At 39.1% G+C, this 15,186-nt stretch overlaps 1 protein-coding gene across 4 annotated transcripts in view; it reads left to right on the top strand.

The window, feature by feature from the left end:
• Nucleotides 1–15,186, top strand: part of EPHA6 (EPH receptor A6) — an 898,770-nt gene that overhangs the window by 692,138 nt on the left and 191,446 nt on the right. The window lies entirely within an intron of this gene.

Here is a 15,186-nt window from a genome sequence, read left to right as displayed (position 1 = left end):
GGGTAAGACTCACCAACCAGCACCCAGGAAAGAATTCTCTGTAATAACTCAGATCCCAATGAAGACGCAGCAACTCGGCTTTTACCTCATTAGCAGCTCAAATTCAAACCCAAGCTCCCCACAGGCTTTAACTTGAGCTGCTGAGTTGTTGTGTCTTCACTGATATACTAACCCAAGATGTCTAGCCCAGGGTTTCTCAAACAGGGGTCGCCGCTTGTGTAGGGAAAGCCCCAGGTGCGCCGGGCTGGTTTGTTTACTTTTCCCGTCCGCAGGTCCAGCCGATAGCAGCTCCCACTGGCCGTGGATCGCTGCTCTGGGCCAATGGGAGCTGCTGGTAGCAGCAGCGAGAAAGTCCCCTGGCCTGCACTACTTCCAGCAGCTCCCACTGACCCAGAGCCAGGGGCTTTCCCTACACAAGCGGCGACACCATTTAAGAAACCCTGGTCTAGCCCAAGCTAAGAACACATTTTTTTGCAGTGCAGATGAGTGGTTCTCAAGCTATTTACCATCATGGGCTACATATGTAGCTCTCTATGTTATATGGGCTGCATCCACCCTGTATATATATACTACCTGTATGGGCCTGAGGATGTGAAATGGGCTACAGTTATGTGCTGATTGAGCCACAAGTGGCCTGCGAGATAAGAACCACTGAATGTAGACATACTCAAAAGTAACTAAGTATGTAGGTAAGTCGCAGCCATCCTTTGCTCTGAGGGTTACTAAAAAGTGCTTTTAAACCCAAATCCTGTGGATACTTGGGAGGGCAGGTTTCAAGGGGTCATAATTCAGTAAATCAAGATCAATATTCAAAAAACCATCTTTTCCTCAGCCAGGGCTACACCTCTATGTCAAATTTAAATTTTCTACCCCAGCCATTTTGGTACTGTTTAAAAAAAACCCTCACACACAGATGGATATATATTTAACTGGGAGAAGTATTTGTTTCAGTCTCCAATCAATATTGCCTGAATTATTTGTGCTCATATTTTCAATAAAATAAAATATTGAAAAAATTATTCTGGTAGACACAAAACATGGAAAAATTCAGCCTGAAAGAAGAAAGTTTTAGAAAATTATAATACAGATATTAAGAGGTTAGGATGGAAATAGGCACTGTCATGTCCACTCCCAAGAAAAGCAATATAAACCAGTGAAATCCAGGAAGAGTGGGAGGGATTAAAAATAATTTTACAATTTGTCTTCCCCTCAACATACAGCAACAGCAGCAAACGCAAAGCAGTACATTTAACAGAATGTGAACATAATCCTTGAATATTTTTTTTTAATATTTATGATTAGATATTTTAACAACTAGCTAATGAAAATCAAGGTCAGTAGATATTTTCCACAACAAAAACAGCCAATTTGTTTTATTTTTGCATAATTTTTGAAAACCAAAGATGAGAGAGCACCCTGTGTGTACAAGACAGCCATCACTGGATAAGAATTCTGTTCCCTAATACTGTATAAAAGGCGTAGTGAGTTTGCTATGTGTTTTGATAGTTTTCATTTCTGAATGAGCCTCTTCCTAAAGCTCAACACACCAGACTATTGCCCTAAGAAAGGTAGTAACAGATTTAAACTTCCAGAATCTTTTTTCCCAGCCTCTTTGTTTTGATGGAGGAGCTGTGAAGCATCCAGAAGTGCTAAATTGAACTAGGACTTATCTTCAGAGCACTTTCTGATGGCTCTTCAAAGTGAAACAGCCTGAAATTAAAGCAAATCCTCCAAGTCCTCCTCCTGAAAGCAGCTGGTGCTAGTAATGATGATAGAACTTTAGGATGAAAGTTCTGTCCTCATATGTGAAGTTTGCAGAGCTGCACATAATCTTTGGGCACAATTTGGGTCATAGGATTAGACCACAGAGGTTATATTATCCATTGTCTTGACAAAACTGGATTGCTCCCTATAGTACAGTACTTAAAAAGCCTGGAAGTGTTTGCCTGTTAGCACGTGTTAATTTCAATAGGAAAGATGTAAGTGGGTTCTGCTGACTTAGTGAAAAAAGCAACTCAGAAAGAAGAAAGAAGTGGCTCTAAGGTGTGGTTTGAACAGTCCTGATGTACCAACCTGAGGAACTGCCAAGCTTGGGGAGAAGGCTTCAGCTAAATTTCATTATATCTTATTGCTAATAAAGCCAAACTCCAGGAAGGGAATGGCTTAGACTATATAATATGTAGACTTTGTTGTAGAGCACATTGATAATGGCACCTGCTCATATATATCATCATGAGTTATGAGTAATTTATTGATCCCCTCTGAAAAAGAGATAAGGGAGGAGAAAATGAACTGATCCTTTAATGAATAATGGAACACCAGTAACAGCAGCAACATCCTACAGCTGCATCCTAAGAAGAACCTCACTAGGCTATGTTGCAATTTATGAAGAAGCAGTCAAAATTTCTGAAGCAGATGTTCCAAGTTTGTTCCTGGAGGGATAACACCCAGGTTTTGAGGACACACCAGCCCATGTCTGTCCAATACAGGACTGGATGAAGACTCTGAAGCAACTGCTCACATGTATATTATCTGTTGTTTTCCTCAGACTGTGTCTCAGGAGGAACAAGATCCCCCAGGGCTTTTTGGTGTAGATAGAGTTACAGAGTCTGCACTGTTCATTAGGATATAACAGAATCTCCCCTCCCTTCCTGGTGCATTGTCTCTGTTCCTGGGCCAGTGAGTAACATGTTCCCCAAAGGAAGCGAAGGTTCAATAGAGAGAGACTATTACTGTGATTTTCTCTCACTGAATCATGAAATGGGTGGGGTCATTTCCTTGCATATAGCACCCATGCTCACTCACCTGGGCAACCACAATCTAGCCATAGGTAACAGAAATAATACGTATTGGCTCTTGCTAGGCTGACTCCATGCAACATATTAAGACCAGGCAGGATATAAATTGCAGGAAAGTTGATATTATCAAGATATTTTCACACCCAGTTTACCTTAGACCTTAGTCCATCCCGTGCTTTGCTGCACATTGGGCTACCCACAGTTGCCATCTTTTCCTGTCAACTGCCCTTCTCGCCAGATCTTCCCATTTCATGTTGAGGGTCTTAATGTCATACAGAACTGTTCATTGCCATGTTATTTGTGGTCTTCCTCTCTTTTCTTCTGGCATTTTCTGGCTTCCGTTCAAGGGCGTATTTGGTAAGCATACTTTTTCCATTCTCAGCACGTCTCAGCCACTGATGTCTTCTTTTGTAGATTATTTGTGAGAGGGTTCCTTGTCCAGTAATTTTTCTGACTTCTTCATTCATATTCCTATTTCTATATATTATTCCCAATATTATTCTCAGACTTATGAGATGAAATGCATCCAGTTTTTGTGCATCTTTCTTGGTAAGTTGCCATGTCTCACTGCTATATGTTGTGATGTCAATAACAATTGCTTTGTACACAATCAGTTTTGTCTTCAGGGAGATGTTTTTGAGTTGCCAGATGTTTCTGAGTCTTCCAAATGCAGCATTTGCCTTCCCAATTCTTCTTCTTATTTCCTTGGAACTAGTACCATCTTGTCCACCTTTTCCAGTTTCTCTTCTTTAATTTGGGTTCTGTCCCCATAGTCCCCATTAACATGACTTTACATTTCTTTGCATTGTATCTCAAACCTATCTTCTCCATTACTTCTTTTACTTGGTTTGTGCATTTTTGTAGTCTGTTGGCATCCTCACTGATAAGAGCAATGTCATTAGCAAAGTCTAGCTCAAATAGCCTTGAATTGTTCCATTTTAGGCTATATGTATCACTGTCACATTGTTTTAATTCAGAGTCAATGACTAGCATAAACAAAAAAGAAGACAGGACACACCCCTGCCAAATACTTGTCTTGATGCTGAATGGCTTACTCCATCCATTTTCCATTTTAATGCTGCATTTTGAGTTGGCGTAGAATGCCTTCATAATATTAATTTTGTTGGAATTCCATATTATTCCACAATTTTCCACGCTGTTTCTCTGTTTACACTATCGAATGCCCTTTGAAAGTCCACAAAATTGATGGCAAGACTGCCTTGGAATTCAATTGTGTTGTCAGTAATCCGTCTCAGGGTGAATATAGTGTCTGTGCACGATTTCCCTTGTCTAAATCCAGATTGTTGTTCACATAGGATGGTGTCCATCTTTCTTTTCATTCTGTTCAGGAGGACTGCTGCTAATACTTTTCACGTGACAAATAAATGTGTTATTCCCCTCCAATTTGAACAATTGTTTAGATCACCTTTCTTTGGTAGCTTGATTACGATACCAAGGGTCCATTCTTCTGGCACTTTCTCCTCCGTCCATATTTTGTTGCACAGCGAACAGATGACTGATTCTCCATCTTCACCTCCATATTTAAGCATCTCAGGATGAATGCCATCCAAACCAGGTGTCTTGTTGTTTTTCAGCTTCTGCAATGCTTTTTTTACTTCGTCGATTTTTATCTCAGATACATCTATATCTAGGTCTAGTTGTTTATCATTGTTAAATTCCAAACTTGTAATTTGTTCTGGTTGGTTTAGCACTTCTTTAAAGTGTTCCACCCATCTATTTTTTTGTTCCTCCTGTGTTTTCAAAATTTCTCCTTGTTTCCCTTTCACACTTCTGAATTGTGATCCATATCCTGTTAACTGTTTCAGGATTGTGTAGACTGTTCTTGTATCATTTCTTTCCTCTGCTTTTTTAGCGAGCTTCACTAGCTTCTTACTTTCTGTCCAATTTTGCTTATCTTTTTTGCATTGTTTCTTTACTGCTTTTTCAAGGTTCCTGTTTTGTTTCTTCAGTCACACGTTGTAGTAATAGAACCTTTTGTTTTCTTCTTTTGTCTATAATTTTCCACGTTTCTTCTGAGATCTGCTGTTCTTTATTGCTTCCTCTCTTTCTGCCAATTATCTTTTCAGCTTCTTCTAGCAGTATTTTTCCACTTTGTTTTCTTCAAGATCTTTAAGGGCCTCAAACTTTTCTTGACCTCTATCTGGTACTCTTTTTGTAATCTACAATCTTGTAGTTTCTGTGTATGGAATATTCTGAGTCTGTGTTCTTTCTTTTTAAGGCTTTAAACTTCAATTTGATGTTTGCTTTCAGCAAATAGTAATTGCTCCTTATATCTGCTCCTCTGAATATTCTTGTGTGTAACACTGATGTTTTCCATCTCTGACTAACACAGATATAGTCAATCTCATTTTGTGTACAGCCCTCTGGTGAAATCTGTGTCTTTTTGTGTATATTTTTATGTTGGAAGAAAGAATTGCAGATGCCAAGATTGTTTTTGGCACAAAATTTAAGAAGTCTTGTGCCATGGTCAGTCGTTGTTCCAGTTGTATGTGGGCCGATGACTGTTTCGCTACCTCTTCTTTCATTTCTGATCTGGGCATTAAAATCTCCCATAACCAGGACAAGATCATGGTTCAGTATCTCTTCCATTACATCGTTCAATTCTGTATAGAATCTCTCTTTATCCTCTTCATCTGCATTGTTTGTTGGAGCATATGCCTTGACTATGGTGCACATAATGTGCCGAGAGTAGAATCTAGCTGCCAGTAACTTATCTGATATTGGCTGCCAATTCATAAGTGATTTCTTTGCAGAGCTATTCATGATGAGTGCAATGTGTCGATAGCTCTTCTATGAATTGGAAGTAGTGGAAAGTAGAAGTTTGAATATCCTTGAAAGGGATAGCTCAGTGGTTTGAGCATTGGCCTGCTAAACCCAGGGTTGTGAGTTCAATCCTTGAGGGTGCCATTTGGGGATTGGTCCTGCTTTGAGCAGGGGGTTGGACTAGATGATCTCCTGAGGGTCCCTTCCAACCCTAATAATCTATGATTCCTACACCTCTCTCATGTTTGTTTCCCCCTGAATATAACATTGTTTTTTCTCCAGATGTTACCGTACCTTGATCTTTCCATCTAACCTCACAAAGTCCTAGGATGTAAATTTTATATCTGTTCATTTCTTTGATGACCTGCGCTAATTTTCTTGCACTGTTTAGAATTCGTACATTCCAGGTACTTATGAATGTAATCTTTTTGGCTGTCTGGATTTGGACCATTGAGTGGGTGGCTTCTCAGTGGATTTGATCATCCACAGTCATATGTGCATCTGAACGCTTTCCATCCTCCTCAGGCTGTGATTTTTGGTTTATGTGAGTAGTTTTTGTAGCTAGAATTTTTTTTTTTTACGATGAAGGGAAGCCGCCCCATCAACCAAACCTCCTCCTTTTTGATCCGGGTTTGGGACCAGCACTGGAATCATGAAATGGGCAGGGTTGTTTCCTTGCATATGGCACTCTTCCTCGCTCACCTAGGCAACCACAATCTAGCCCTAGGTACCAGAGAAACAATTCTTATTGGGTCTTGCTAGGCTGACTCCATGCACCATATTAAGACCAGGAAGGATTTTATTTGCATGAAAATTGATATTATCAAGATATTTTCACACCCAGTTTAGTTACAATAAATAAGGTTGACTTTGCTAAAGAGCTTGCTAAGTCATTCCACTCATCCCTTAGCAGGCAGCAACAGCTGCTGCTCAGACGATAAATATGAATCCTTCTCTTCAAACCTGCGCAACTAGGGCAGATACATAGATAACACAATTTCAGCCAGATCAAATAAACTGCAGAAAGCTATACAGCCAATACACCAAAATTTCCATTTACTTTATCTAGCATTTGTCTGTAGTTACTTGTATAGGGTGAAAACTAAAACATTCAAAATAATAAAATTCATTCTTGCCTTATGGATAACAACTCCTGATGTTTAAGTATTTTTAAATTAATTATGTACTTATGAAAGATGTCAGATGACACACTATCCACAAAACTTATAAAACATGGGAAACAACACTACTCGCTACTCTCCTCTGACCAATGTTTTTACATCATTCTCCATGCATCACCTCTATAGGTGAGAGGAGATTTCAGTTTTCATGGCCATTCAGTTCTTGGCCTCTTTGACAAGAGACCAATTTTTTAGACTTTTATTGAGGTAAGACAGAATATTAAATGACTGTAAAAGCCAAAGGAAAAAATATTCTCCAACAGGATTAGAATCATGCTTTTCCTAGATCAAAGTCTGATTGCTCAAGTTTGAAGACTTTAGCTAAACAAGAGAAATGTTGACCCTGAAGCAGTGACTTTTGTATATGTGTAATAAATAGAAGCTAAGAGCCAGACGTCAGTGAAGTCGACATCTTTTCTTGCTCAGGGGAAAGCTGCTGATAACTAGAGAAAACTGCAGAGTTCGCTAACTGTTCAGCTTTAATTGTGTGCAAATGATTCTTGTTTTAGTGACGTAAAACTGACTTTCCCTATTGTACAGTTGGCAGAAAGAAGTTAATTGAGCAGTCCAGAAACTTGTTCTGTACAAACCATGCAGTCCTCTCTTTCAACTTGTCAAAAAAGATGTCATGTTTTGTTTAAAGTAAAATAGGCTTATCCAAATCCACTCTAGCAGCCAGTACGCGGTTACCATATTGGGTCAGTGCATAGCAACAAATACAGCTGCTACTGCTGAAACTATGAAATGTTACCACCAAATGCAGCAAAAACCCATTGAACTGGTGCTAATCATAAGGCATTTAAATAGGGATGTGGGAGACCAGATGGCAGATCAGAATATAGTAGGAATACATGAGCTGGGTATGAGTAGGTGCCTTTCCCTAACATAGCACTCTTTATGAGAAGTTCAAAATTCAGCACTTTTCCTAACAACAAAAACAATAGTATAAAGATCAGCTCACTGGGAGGCACTGAACCGAAGAGAATCAGAATGTCTTCTGGAATGCTCCTGAATGCGGGGGAAGGGTGTCCAATTGCATCATTACTTAGGCTGGTGCAGAGCACGCCCCATGCTCTCTATCCAGTCTCTGCTGGCTGAGTGCAGAAGGAGCAGCATCATGGCTACACCCCCTTTCAATCTTCCATGGTGTGACTAGTAGTCCTTTCACACAGAGGGGCGTAGGGGCTGTTTTCTGACTGGAATATGCCTGAGCGTGTAAGAAAACAAGGAATGCACTGTGCACACTCCCAAGCTTTTTCACCTTGTCTTATCTAGCCTTGCAGCCTCTTGACCCACCACTACATATGCCTCTGGGTCTGAATCTCAATTATTCTAAGACCTCTTTACATTCCCTTGCCAGCATACACACACTTTAAGGTACTTTACACTGGCAGTGTGTTGTGAAGGAGCCTTAAGATGCTTGAGAATTCAGGACTTCGTGTGCGGAGAGAAAATGGATGATATTGCAAGCAGTGTCATGAGGAGGGAAGATATACAGGGACTTTATAACACCTAGGATAGTGCAGAGAATTCAACATGAAAGAGAGTCACAATCAAGTCACCCAAAAGGACTACATAGCAGTGAGAAGATGGATCAAATTGGTGAGAAGTAGTAAAGAAATATACAAACACATCAGTGATCAGTGTGGTGCTTGACTGAAAGCAACAAGTAGGAGACACCATTGACTGTTTAATACAATGAGAGCTTTTAAAAGGTTTGAAGCCAAGAGTGTGTAACATCAAATTAAACAGTAATAAAACTTGATCAGAGGCAGTGGGAAAAATAAAAGGAATGCAGTGCAAACCTGTGCTAGTAGCAAAGTAGAATAATTAATTTCGCTCTCGAAATTATACCGATTGCTGGAATATAACCACCGGTTTACAGTCATTTAGTTGGTGGTGATGCTGTAGAGAATAAATGTGAAATTTCCCAGGGTGACTCATTTTATCATTTTTTTTACTGGGAATTTTCCTTGCTTTAAACACCTAATTTCTCCATTCACCAATCTTCACCATCCAAGGGAGTGAGACTTTTAAATTTTCAGTAGTATGTTTAGACAGTACTGCTCTGATTATTACATTCATTCCTGTCATAAACAAAATCTCTTGAGCTAAACATATTGTCTTAAACAGCAGCTGCTTTACCTTCACTATTATAATCTGCAGACAGTTATGAACATATTTCTGTGTCAAACTAAATACCCTATATTGTTTTGTGAACACTTTTGACTGTAAACTGCACTGTACCTTCACTTTTTCCTTTTTACCCCCATATGGGATTCCAGAAGGTCTTAGAAGAAGATTAACATTGGAGAACACTCAAGAGGTTTTAACTTGAAGGGTCTTCCACTAAAATGGAAGCATACTACGACAATGAGCTGGGGGAGTCATCTGAGAGAGGGGACTGAAAGGTTGGGTGGAAGAGCAGAACCAGAACAGGAGACTATGCAGGAGGAGAATGCGGAGAGGAAGAATCCTGGAATCCTTGGAAGGTCATTAACTCACACTCAAAGGACTCTTAGGAGGGGTGAAGAAACTGAGGCAGGGATTTGCATGCAGGTTTTTTCCCCCCGTAGGTCTGTATATCTCTTATGTGTGTCCATGAGTAGAGTGTGATTGGTTTAGAAAGTCCTCTGGCAAAGTCTCTGTATTGTTGCTTTAACAGTCATTAAACCACAAAGGGAGAAATAGTAATCTAGAGGGGCCACAGCTTCAGTAGAACTCTGGGCATAAGTAAGAGCTATTGTGGGGGAGGCCTTTTGTTTCAAGGATTAGACAGTTGGACTGTGGAACTTCATCTCTCAGATAGCGAGTCTAGACAGAGAATCTTCACCTGGAGAGCATGCCTGGATTCCCACAGACAGTGCTGAGACTGCCCAGACGCAGCAAGCCCAAGAGCATGCGGGATCCAGGGTTGGTTCCAAACACTGCAGACTGGTGAGCATCCAGCAGGGGGAGTTCAGCTAGGATTATAACAGGTACTGCTTTAACTACTACATTCATTCCTATAGTAAACAAAATCTCAAGCTAAAATCTCTTTCTTCAATAGTAGTTGCTTTGCCTTTGGTATTATAATTTGCTAAAAGTTATGAACTTACTGCAGAAATGTTTATCATGGAACTTTTTAAAGAAATCTAAGACTAAATGAATACAGAGCATGGGATACCAACCTAGTTTATCCATAGAGTCTTTTTTCTTCAGGAGTGATCCCTTTGAATCTAGCAGAGTGATCATTAGGGCCATCTGAGACTTTTATAATGATGCTTATTTCACTAGCCCATATTTGCCACCGCTGGTTCTTCCATCATTCTCTATCTGTTCTAATTGATTACTTAGCTTCATTTCCCCTGTATAAGAGATGTCTAGAAAATGGAAATCTCTTCCCATGAAAAATTTCATTTTTTAAAAAAAATGTTGTCCAAACCAGAGTCAAAACTGCAATATCTTTTGTGGGAAGGGATTTCAGGAAAAATTCCACTTCAGTTCTCCTGAAATTGAATGTTTTGGCTTCCTTGAGCAGGAAGTAAAATTGACAAGAGTCTTTCAGCCTGGCTTCTGGAGAGCTGGGGTGCTTAGTCTCACAAATCCCTTGCAGCTGTAGGAGCAGGAGACACAGAGATCTGGGGTGCTCAATCTCTCCAGCCGCTGAGCTTGCGTGAGTGCCCCAGTGCTTTACCTCTCTAGCTGCTGGAGTTGAGGGGAGGCTGCACATCTGGGCTCTCTGCCTCTTCAGCCCCAGAAGTGGGAGACAGACAGGGAGGGCAAAAGCGCGGGAGTCAAGAAATCAGCGTGCTCAGCCTCAGCAGCCCTCCTGGAAAGCTTTAGTCTGTTTCACTTTCTGCCTGAAATTGACTGGTGCCTTCCAGACAGGCTGCCATGGAACCATCCTTTCAATTGTCGCAGGAAATTTTTCAACAAAACTGAAACTTTCGCATGGAAAATTTCAATTTTGTGAAAAGGGCATTTTTCGTTGGAAAAACTTTCTGATGAAAAATTCCCACACAGCGTCGCTCTATATCTCATGCTAATACCTATGGTAGGCTTTCAGTAAAATCACCATATGGAATGGGGAGAATGGAAGCACCAATACTCAAAATTCAGTTGTTTGTTAGATGTCAGATGGGGCGTGACCATTGGGTTGCATGTACTTGACACTGAATCACTGAACCAAATCATGTTTATAGCAAGGACTGGCAAAACACATAATGGTTGGTACCAGAGCCCCCAACATTTTGTTTCTCTGGATACATTGATGCAAATCTCACAGAGCAGATAGAAAATGTGTCTGCATATATCTGCCTCGGGTTATTTGAGTTTTGTACTTCTGAAGGGAAATTTCTAAAATTTTCCAAGGAAATCATTTTAAAAAATCCCCGTTGTGCAGATCTCTCATGTGTGTGCATGAGTGTGTTTGATGGTAGTGGCTCTTTAACTGTTGGTTTACAATGGGTATTGCCAGAAATGAGGCAAACATTCATATTACTGCTCCTGAGCAAATATTCATATCCTTAAATGAATGCAACAGATGACCATGTGGCTAATATGGTAATACAGATTTCATACCTAATACTTGAAAGTGACTCAAGATTATAATTGTCAAGTTCTCTGAGAAATGACATGGGTGTAGAAGTGGGCAAACTGAGAAGCTGAGAGGAACAACTGACTTAATCCTTGAGACCATCTGAATTACTCTCAGTGCAGTGAAGCTGGTCTGGAATTTTTGATGAAATGTCTTCCTCCTGAAAAAAGTTGGTTTGTGAAAACCAAAAATTGTTCATAGAAAAAAAGTAGTTTTCATCAATTTCTTGACTTGAGAGAATGTTGCGGAAAAAAGGTGTCAAAATTGTTTAAACATCCCGTTATGACATTTTCTAAATGAAAAATGTTGGTTTCTCAGTTGGACAAGCCTTTTTGTTTAGGAAGTAGTTTACTAATTATAGTGGAAAAAAAATAAAATAAATAACTAGAAAGGTTGGAACTGAAGTGAAGTGTTTAGAAATTATTGAAATATTTTGACTGACCCAAGCTGAAATTTTTTTTCGTTTGTTGACTTGTGAAAATTTTCAAGATTTCAACTTTTTACCCTTATTCTGAATGAGAAGAATTTTCCAAATTGTGAATATTTTCCCATGATGGGAAAACAGTTTCCTGCCCTGCTCTAATGTTCAGTGCAGGACCGGAGCGAGAGAAGAGAAGGTGGCCACTTTTGACTTCCAGATCCGTGGGACTTCTGGGAGGTCAGTTCAGCCCTTTGATACTTTAGAACAGACTCAAAACCCCTCTAAGTTACCCTGGTTTATAACAATTGCTGGGGCCATTAAGCTGGCCAGGTACTGCTGGAGCACTGCAACCTCTGACCATGCCCTCTCTCTCCCTGGCACAATCTCCACCATGCCCCATATGCTACATAAATTTAAGTGAGTTTGAGTTTCATTGCAAATAATTTACAAAGTTCCATTAGCTAAATATTATAGAAAGTGAAAGACTCAAATTAATTTTCCAAGTAACTTTATAAGATTAAAAATTTAGTAAAAAAAAGTCAAAGTAACCATTAACTTACATCAATATGTAGGATTGGGGCTGAACACGGAAAGGCGTTTTGTTTGTTTGTTTTTCTTTTAAGGCACTATACTCTGGTGAATTAACACTTTCCATTTAAACCAGTCAATAAGCTCAATTCTCTGGTGTAATTCAACTCCTTTGACGTCAAAGGAGTTACATGAGAGATGAATTTAACTCAATATGCTTACACAACAAGACATATATACAGTATGTCTAAAACACAAAAACAACAAAAAACCCAGCTACAATATTTTTTGCAGGAAAAACCTTCCTGGGGCTCTCTTAGGTTAATAATTGCAGTGATGCACAGTGGCAACTATTTTTAATCTAGTCTAAGCAATCAGTTAAATTCTTTAAAGTACACAAGCTATGTGGAATGCACAGTGAAACACAATTCTCTCTTTCCTTTTCAAGTGAAAACTTTATCTTCTCTTCTTGTTAATGGAAAATATTAGTTTTGTTTTCATATTTGCATGACATTGTCTAGGGAAGCAAGCACTTGTTATGACAATGGAGAAATTTAGTTTGCTGTATCTTTAGTAAACTAATGTATCATCAAATGAGAGATCCAACTGAAAAATACTTTTAAAAAAAGCGAGGAACACACCTAAAACACAAACAGAAAAACAGATATGGAGATCCCAGTGTACTGTATGCATTGATAACATCAATCCTGAGACCACTTACTGAACTGAGTTATCTAGTGGGATCACAAGGAACAGAAAAGCCACCATTTCTTTATTTGACACTGGGTCCCTTCTGTAATACATAGAAATATAATTTCTGCTATAAATTTTACTATATACGGTTTTCTGTTATGTCTGAGAATCCAAACAGGATATAACTGTAGCTTTGGTATTCTGGAATTTACCAGAATTAGTCAGGGAAGTCCCAGACTCTCACAGAATACATGACCTCTATGACAGAATCATATCCTTACTGGTTAGAGAATGCTTAATCATGCAACCCTGACATTGTCATAGCATAGCATATAATGACATGTAATATCTGTTTATTTTATTTATTGTATTGTGTCCAGCACTCAAATACTTTGACACAGGATGTCCCTCAAAATGTATATTTTATCATTTTAATTCAAATCTATCCTTTAATAGTGTTAGTTCCTTACCTCATGCCCCGAAGCATAAAAGTCATCCTTGTATAGAGGCCCAGATAACCCAGTGGAGATCATTCACATTATGGAAGTCACATGCTTTGTCTATAAGAGCAAAAGTGCAATTCTTCTATTACGTATAGAGCAGTATTGATAGAAATTTAATTTGACTATATTTGCTTTGAAGAAGTCCTGGATGTACCATGTTCCCTGGACTCTGGTGAACAAATGATCCCCATCCTCTTTATAATGGCTCTTGACATATCTGAAGACTGTTATCAGGTCACCCCCCTCCATCTTCTTTTCACAAAACTAAACATGCCCAGTTTTTATGACCTTTTCGCATAGGTCAGGTTTTCTAAACCTTTTATCATTTTTGTTGCTCTCCTCTGGACTTTCTCCAGTTTCTTCACATCTTTCCTAAAGTGTGGTACCCAGAATTGGACACAGTACTCCAGTTGAGGCCTCAGCAGTGCCAAGTAGAGTGAGACAATTGCCTCTCATGTCTGACCTATGACACTTCTGTTAATACACCGCAGAACTATATCAACCTTTTTTGCAACTGCATCAAATTGTTCACTCATATTTAATTTGTGATCCACTATAACCCCCAGATCCTTTTCAGCAATACAACCACCTAGTCAGTTATTCCCTATTTTGTAGTTTGCATTTGATATTTCTCTCCTAAGTGTAGTACTTTGCACTTTTCTTTATTGAATTTCATGTTGTTGATTTCAGACCAATTCACTAATTTGTCAAGATCATTTTTAATTTTAATCCTATCTTTGAAAGTTCTTGCAACCCTTTCCAACTTGGTGTCATATCCAAATTTTATAAGCATATACCCCACTCTATTATCCAAGTTATTAAGGAAAATATTGAGTTGTACTGGACTTGAGACTGACCCCATTAAATACACACTCCCAATTTGGCAGCAAACTATTAATAACTACCCTTTGAGTATAGTTTTTCAACCAGTTGTGAACCTACCTTACAGTAATTTCATGTAGACCACATTTCCCGAGTGTGCTTATGAATTGAGAATGTCCTGTGAGACGGTATCAAAATCCTTACTAAAATGAAGATATATGACTTCTACTGGTTCTCCCCTACCCACTTGGCTGTAACCCTGTCAAAGAAGAAATTCGGTTGGCTTGCCATGATTTGTTTTTGACAAATCCATTTATTATAACCCTATTATCCTCTAGCTGCTTACAAATTGATTGTTTAATAATTTGTTCCTGTACCTTTCCAGGTATCAAAGTTAGGCTGACCAGTCTATAATTCCCTGGTTCCTCTTTTGTTCCCCTTTTTAAAGAAAGGTACTATGTTTGCCCTTCCCCAGTCCTCTGGGACCTCACCCATCCTCCATGAGTTCTCAAAGATAGTTGCTAAGGGGTTAGAGATTGCTTCAGCTAATTCCTCAAGTAACTTAGGATGAATTTCATCAGGCCTTGCCAACTTGAATACATCTAACTTATCTAAATATTCTTAAACCTGTTCTTTTCCTATATTGGCTCGCGTTCCTTGCCTTGTGTTGTTAATATTAATTGTATTGAGTATCCTGGTCAGGTCACCATTAACCTTTTTAGTGAAGACTGAATGAAAATAGGCATTAAACACCTCAGCCTTCTAGATGTCATCAGATATTAGCTCTCGTTCCCCACTAAGTAGAAGACCTATGTTTCCTTTGTCTTTCTCTTGTTCTTAATGTATTTATAGAATCTATTCTTATTGTCTTTTATGT

The sequence above is a fragment of the Gopherus evgoodei genome, chromosome 1 (genome assembly GCF_007399415.2).
Source record: "Gopherus evgoodei ecotype Sinaloan lineage chromosome 1, rGopEvg1_v1.p, whole genome shotgun sequence".
Lineage (NCBI taxonomy): Eukaryota > Metazoa > Chordata > Testudines > Testudinidae > Gopherus > Gopherus evgoodei.
Note: the sequence above shows the minus strand (reverse complement) of the source record. Positions and strands in the feature narration are given on the sequence as shown.